Here is a 7,500-nt window from a genome sequence, read left to right on the forward strand (position 1 = left end):
TACCACTCTCCTTCACACAGTCGTCTGCGACCAAAAATACACAAAAAAGGGGTATGAAAATTTTTTTTTTCTTTTTAATAATCAACTTGGTCAAAGGTGGGCACATTTTCATCATGTGTAACAGTGCAGTTTTATAACATGTAATAGACATTATACCTAGCATCAGCACAGTTATGGACACTTTGCTTAGCTAACAAAATGTGAAAAGAACACAATCCATACATTGTTTTTTGAAAAGAAAAAAACCGCATATGGAGTATCTTATTTATTAACACATTTCCTCTAGTTTTCCATACGTGACTATATAAAAGACCCATTACACAGTCATGTTAAATATTATTACTGCAGACACATAAGTGCACATGAATACACATACATACATTATTTACATACTCGCATACTTACACATTCACATACGTCTTTTTTTTTTCAAGTAAAAAAATCTATCACTGAGCCTTCATCATTGTTGTACAGTTTGATCTTTCATCATATTTTGTTATGGCTTATTCTTTTCAAGAAGTTTTATATAACAAAAACTTAGGTTTAGGGATCATGGATCAATGCATCTGTATCTGTAAATGACGGGCTGGAGCTGTGCAGGTCGGGGTTTATCAGGTCGGGGTTTATCAGGTCGGGGTTTATCCCCCGGGAGCGCTCCGCTAGCCGGAGTGGTCTAGCCTAGATACTGCGAAATTATGTTCCCCTCTCTCTCTCTCTCTCTCTCTCTCTCTCTCTCTCTCTCTCTCTCTTTAAGGATTCGTGCACCTTCCTGCAGATACCCCCATTAGTGACAGAATGATCAAGAAAGGATTGTGATCACTCCAAGGAAGGAAGGAAGGAGTGATGGCCTAGAGGTAACGCGTCCGCCTAGGAAACGAGATAATCTGAGCGCGGTGGTTCGAATCACAGCTCAGCCGCCGATATTTTCTCCCCTCCACTAGACCTTGAGCTGGTGGTCTGGACGGTAGTCATTCGGATGAGACGATAAAACGAGGTCTCGTGTGCTGCATGGCAGCAAACACCATGTCGATAGTCCCGCGTTCTTTCCGGAAGCCACACTGGCTCTCTGGTAGGAAACCTTGCTCAAGGTGCGCTGTGAGACGGTTGAGTAGCACTCTGGCCAGAGTCTTGCCTGCGACGGACAGCAGGGATATTCCACGATGGTTGTCACAGGCCTGACGATTTCCTTTGCGCTGGTACAGGTGTATGATGGAAGCGTCTTTGAAGTCCTGTGGAACTGCCTCATGCTGCCAGATGAGCTGGAACAGCTGATGAAGCTTCTCTGTCAGCGCCATACCACCTTCTTTGTAGACCTCAGCTGGAATGGAGTCTGAGCCAGGGGCTCAGACGGATAGCTTTCTGGGTCTCCTCCAAAGTTGGAATGGCATCCAACGACTCACTGACTGGCACCTGGGGGAGTCTGTCGATGGCTTCATCATTGATGGTGGAGGGGCGGTTCAGTACGCTGTCAAAGTGTTCAGCCCATCTCTCAAGGATACCGTCCTTGTCAGTGATCAGGGTAGAACCATCAGCACTGAGGAGTGGAGCAGATCCGGAGGTGGTGGGACCGTAGACTTCTTTCAGACCGTCATAGAAGTTCTTCATGTCGTTCCTGTCTGCAAAGCCCTGGATCTCATCAGCTTTGTTGCTCAACCAGGAATCCTGCATCTGCCGCAGCTTCAGCTGGATGGTGCTGCGTGCGCTCTTCAGTATGTCTTTCTTTGACTGTGACTTGGGATCTTCAATGTGGGCTCTGTGGGCTTGGCGTTTGTCTTCCAGCAGCTGCTTGATCTCAGTGCAGTTCTCATCAAACCAGTCTTTGTGCTTCCTGACAGAATGCCTCAGGCACTCCATGGCAGTGTTGTACACCGTCTCATGCAGTGCGCCCCATGCTGCCTCCACATTCTGGTTGTCCAGCACGGTGGACTCAAGGCGTTCCTCCAGGGTGTCAGCAAAGCTCTGCTTGATGTTACCTAGCTCCAGCTTGTTGACATTCAGGCGTTTGAGTGCTTTCATGCCCTGAGGCCGTCTCTTGGGCTGGATGCGGAGGTTGAGCTTGGAGACGATAAGGCGGTGGTCTGTCCAGCACTCGGCGCCGCACATGGCCCTCGTGACTCGTACGTCCTGCCTGTCCCTCTTCCTGACGATGACAAAGTCGATGAGATGCCAATGCCCAGAGCGAGGATGCATCCATGACGTCCTGTTACGGGTAGGGAGGCAGAAGATGGTGTTTGTGATAAGAAGGTCGTGCTCGGCACATGTCTGGAGAAGTAGTTGGCCATTGCTGTTACAATTACCAACCCCATGCTTCCCAGGAGGTGCTGTCACAACCAACTCTCGCGTTAAAGTCACCAAGAATGATGAGCTGGGAGTCTGCGTTGGGAACAGTAGTGATGACAGCGTTCAGGTCCTCGTAGAACTTGTCCTTGATCTCATCTGGGTTGGTCATGGTCAGTGGGCGCGTAGGCGCTGACAATGGTGGTAACCTTCTTCCCGTTGCATATAGGGAGTTTCATCGTCATCAGGCGATCGTTCACTCCTTTCGGGGGGCCAGTCCAGCTTGCCAACGAGGGTTGTCTTCACTGCAAAGCCAACTCCAGCCTCACGTCTCTCTTCAGGTCCGCGGACCGCTCCAAAAGAAGGTGTAGCCTGCGCCTCGCTCACAGAGTTCGCCTTCTTCTGCCAGTCTGGTCTCACTTAAGGCAGCGATGTCGATGTTGTACCTGGCTAGTTCACTCGCAATGAGTGCTGTGCGTCTCTGTGGTCTGGCTGAGTCGCCTCTGTCCAGAAGCGTACGCACGTTCCATGCGGCAATGGTCAATGGGGTGCTCCTTGTTTTCTTCTTTCTTTCCTTTGTGTGTCGACCGCTTGAGTAGTCAGCCGCGGTATGCTGGCTAGGGTGGTGTGGAACAGGCAATGTTTAGGGCACCTTTTCTAGCCCCTTCCTCATGCCATGGAGGTGAGCAGTGCTGTCCTGAAGAGGGCTGCTCAGTCGCTCAGAGGGCTGCTGATCTCCACCGCTGCTCCAGTCGGTGAAAAACGACCCTATGGCCTGAGCCGCCTGTGTGCAGTTCCGCGGCTACGACTGCCAGTGTACCCACACCTGTCGCTTCGTCGCTCGCCTGTCGCCACAGGGCTTGGGGAAAATGATGGTATGGGATGAAGGATGACTGATGACTTGCGCGATGACTTTGTTTATAGTGAGGAGGAGTTGCGCACCGTCGACCTCACTCTCTTGTCCGAGACCGTCTGTATCCAGTGGCAAGACGAGGTCAAGACGACTGGAGATGGAAACGGATGCAGTGGATGACCAGGATGTCCTATGTGCCTCATCCTGCCCTCAGCACTCCACAGTGCTCTGCTGCAACCGCCTTCCTCTCCGTTGAACCATGAAGGTTTCTTCCGCAGTCTGCCGGATCCAGTCTTCACATGCTTGGGTAGACAAGCCCTAACTCACCGAGGGTTTGAGACCCGTCGGCTACCCTCACCTAGTTTAGCCAACCTGTCAAAGCCGTTGCCCGGGGGTTGGGCGCTGCCGCATGCTAGCAGCTTCTAGGACCCATAGGTGAGAGCTGGGTACCGGTGGGGACCAACAGAGGACGAACCACTCCCCCCCCCACCCCCCCCGCCCCCCCCCCCCCCCCCCCCCCCACACACACCCCTCTAGAGGTACTACCCCTCCCGTGCACCCCCTAACCCCCTGCGCATAAAACACACAAACATACCTATAAACATGCATGCGCACGCCCTTACGTATGTACTATACCAACAAGAAAATTAATTATCAGAAAGCAAATTTCTTCAGAGTAGATTTGTATGACTTAAGAAAATAACAATTAGAAATCTTAGCAGATTTCCGCAGAGTATATTTGTATGATTTCAGTTTCGTTTTTCAAGAAGGCGACACTGCGTTCGTACAAATACATATATGCTACAGCACATCTGCTACACAGATGCCTAATAAGCAGCAGAGCCCAACGCGCTTTGCCATGATTGTAAGATGGCAATGGAACTTATAACATGACCGCTGCAACAGTCCTATTGTGCAAATGAATTAGCCATCGATGATTGTGTGGATTGCTGTGGGTTATTTATTCAGCGTTGCACTGTTTATATTTTTGCTGCGTGTGTAATTAAAGTACAAAGGTGAATGAAAGTTATAATTCAAGACTGGAAATTTATTGTATTACGTTACTCTTCGTCACTCTGTGTGCATTTCGGGCTGTTTTCCCCAAGTACAAGTGCTATCTTTGCTATCACTGTGGGTTTTTCTAAAGAATTTTGTCAGGGAAAATCCTCCAGTTGCCGTGTATTCTTTTACCTGCGCTGAGTGAATGCTACACATGGGACCTCGGCTTATCGTCTCATTTGAATGACGAGTGTCCTGACGGGTGCAACAGCCGAGTGGTTAAAGCGTTGGACTTTCAATCTGAGGGTCCCGGGTTCGAATCTCGGTAACGGCGCCTGGTAGGTAAAGGGTGGAGATTTTTCCGATTTCCCAGGTCAACATAATGTGCAGACCTGCTTGTGCCTGAACCCCCTTCGTGTGTATACGCAAGCAAAAGATAAAATGCGCACGTTAAAGAACCTGTAATCCATGTCAGCGTTCGGTGGGTTATGGAAACAAAAACACACCCAGCATGCACATCCCCGTCAATGGAGTATGGCTGCCTACATGGCGGGGTAAATACACGTCATACACGTATAAGCCCACTCGTGTACATACGAGTGAACGCGGGAGTTGCAGACCATGAAAGAAGAAGAATGACGAGTGTCCAGGCCACCAGTCAAGGTCCAGTGGAGAGGGGTCAAATACTGGCGAGGGTAGGATTGGAACCAGCACTCTCATATTTCCATGCTTCCTAGGCGATCATGTTACCCTAGGCCATCACTCTATATACATTCGCAATGTCAGGGACTGGCTGTGTGGTATTCATGTGTGAAAATTCACTTGTGCTCCCCCGTTTCGGGATGGAGAACACTTTTTTTCTTTAATGATATGCATGTGGTTTCTTCAACAGATTGTATGGCACCGAACATAATTGTGTTAACAAATAATGACAATAAACAAAACAACAACAACAACAACAACAACAACAACAACAACAACAAAGCCAGTTGTTACGAAAACAAAAACAAAATAGTTAAGACTGTGATATGCCAATGAGAGAAATAGGGTACGTTTATCATTGCTAGCTTGTGTTCGTTTAAATGTTCCGTTAGATCCCACATTTATGTATTAAAAAGAAAGAAAGAAACCAAAGCATCGGCAATAACTGATCGCTGCCTATTTCTAGACCAATCAAATCCCCCACGAAGGTAATGTCCCATTCTAGGTTGGTTGTAGAATAACAACAACTACAGTAATCTCCCCTAAAATATAAGATGTATCTTTTGCTTTGCTCCAGTCGTCCCCTCCCCCCCCCCCCCCAACCCCCCACCACCACCACCATTCTCCTCAAAATATGTGATGTATCATAGACGCATAATAAATAAACAACCACGTGAATTAAAAAATACAATTAATCAACAGATAAAGAAATAACTAAAATACAAACACAAAACCTGTAAAACTCAGATTCGGTGGCTCCGTCTTCCGACAAAAAACAACATCAGCTGCAGCAAATCTCACCGTCCTTGTCCAGTATCTCTCTCTCTCTCTCTCTCTCTCTCTCTCTCTCTCTCTCTCTCTCTCTCTCTCTCTCTCTCTCTCAAAAATAAATAAATAAAATAAATAAATAAATAAAATAAAATAAAAGGCAAATGCCTTTTCTTTCTTTCTTTGAAAAATGTCTTTTTGATTCCGTTTTTCTCCCCACTTGCATTCTAATAAACCGCTTGTCTTTTTGCCAGCCAGTTAGTCGAGACATACTATAAATAAGCTGTTATGGTAAGTTATTCTCCTCATTTGAATACATTCATAGCGCATGCGCATTTTCTTCCTTTCTTTTTTTCTTCTTTTTTCTTTTTTCTTTCTATACTTTTCTTTTTTTTTTTCTTTTTTTTTCTTTTCTTCCATTTTCATGAGAGCCATAAAGACAACAATATATCTTTTAAAAGACTGCTGATGCGAATGGAGAAAGTTCATAAAAACTGCAGGTTGTTAAACAAGATTCAAGACTCAACTTTGATTTTTTTTTTTTAAAGAAAAAGAAAAAGAAAAAAAAGCGTTCAACGTTTCAGACCCTAGGTAGATGTATCTTCAGGGACTGTGTTTAGATGACGTTGTGTTGATATGTTTTGATTGATTCAGGGTAGGACATGGATATCTCGGTTGTTTGTCAATGTAGGGATTAGGGCATCTCTTCACCTCCCTTCCCCGCCCCTACCCTCACACACGTCTCCCCTCCTACCCCTCACCAGCTGACTGTGGTGATCTGTTGCGTTGTGTTGTGTTGTGTTGTGTTGTATTACTCTTTGTCACAACATGTTGATCTGTGTAAAATTCGGGCTGCTGTCTCCAGGGATTTTTCTACTGACAACCCTTTTGTTGCCGTGTGTTCTTTTACGTGTGCTGTGTGGACGAAACACACAGGACATCAGTTATTGTCTCATCGGGGGGAAAAACACCAACAACTAGCATCCAGACCACCACTCACAGTCTAGTGGGAGGGGGAGATGAAGTACAGGACAGTGTGGGATTCGATCCATTGCGCTCAGATTCTCTCGCTTCTTGGGCGGACGCGTTACCACTAGGCCACCACTCTACTGTGGTGACTGCCGTAAACATGTCAAAGACGTGGAACAATAGATACCACCTGATGTTGCCAGGGATGAACAGGTGTTCTGAGGATAAGACGGTGGCTGATAGCAACAACCACAGCTCTTTCCTCATGTCTACGTTCTCAAAGCCTGTGACACAGACGTCGCTTCCTGGGAAACTGATGCCCTTGACCGCTCTCGCTGGAGGATGCTGTGCTCTAGTGGCATAAAGACGTTTGAAAACAAGAGAACGCTGGCCACTAAGGAGAAGCTTGAGCGAAGGAAGCAGGGCTCAACTTCTGGAGACGTTTTCCCTTGCAACACCTGTGGGAAATGCTGCGCATCCAGAATCGGCCTCTTCTCCCATATGAGGACACACACCGACAGCCTGCCTTCCTACTCATCCGTCGGTCTGACGGGAGACTCCATCATCATATATTACGTCCTGTTGTGGAGCAGGGGTAGGAAGGTTGTTACGAGATCTGGCAGCCAGTCTGAATGATAGTCAGTCGTGTCCTACTATGACCATCAGAACAGCAGAGGAGGCAACTGCTGTCCCCCAATTGTCTGGGGGAGAATCTGATTATGGTGGAGCGTTCCTTGTCCAGGTTACATACGTCCGCACTCTCTCTGCCGAGAGGTTTTTTTTAGGACAGTCGGCGTTGGAATAATAACCCCCCAAAGGACAGCTGACCCTCCAATGCTGAAGCACTTAATTAACAGCCAGAGCAATCCTGCGTCCTGTGTTTGAGTGTCATAGTCCTTCACAAAAGACTAAGCTGTGAATGGATTCCCATT

The 7,500-nt window shown here is 47.3% G+C and overlaps 1 long non-coding RNA gene across 1 annotated transcript in view; it reads right to left on the bottom strand.

Moving 5' to 3' along the window:
• The window catches only part of LOC143287261 (uncharacterized), a 185,724-nt gene that overhangs the window by 155,523 nt on the left and 22,701 nt on the right, over positions 1-7,500 (bottom strand). Inside the window, exon 2 of the long non-coding RNA XR_013055923.1 lies at positions 1-24. This exon is cut by the window's left edge and continues 143 nt beyond it. This is a non-coding gene — a long non-coding RNA (uncharacterized LOC143287261). The remainder of the gene's footprint in view (positions 25-7,500) is intronic.

This window comes from Babylonia areolata, chromosome 11 (genome assembly GCF_041734735.1).
Source record: "Babylonia areolata isolate BAREFJ2019XMU chromosome 11, ASM4173473v1, whole genome shotgun sequence".
Classification (NCBI taxonomy): Eukaryota; Metazoa; Mollusca; class Gastropoda; order Neogastropoda; family Buccinidae; genus Babylonia; species Babylonia areolata.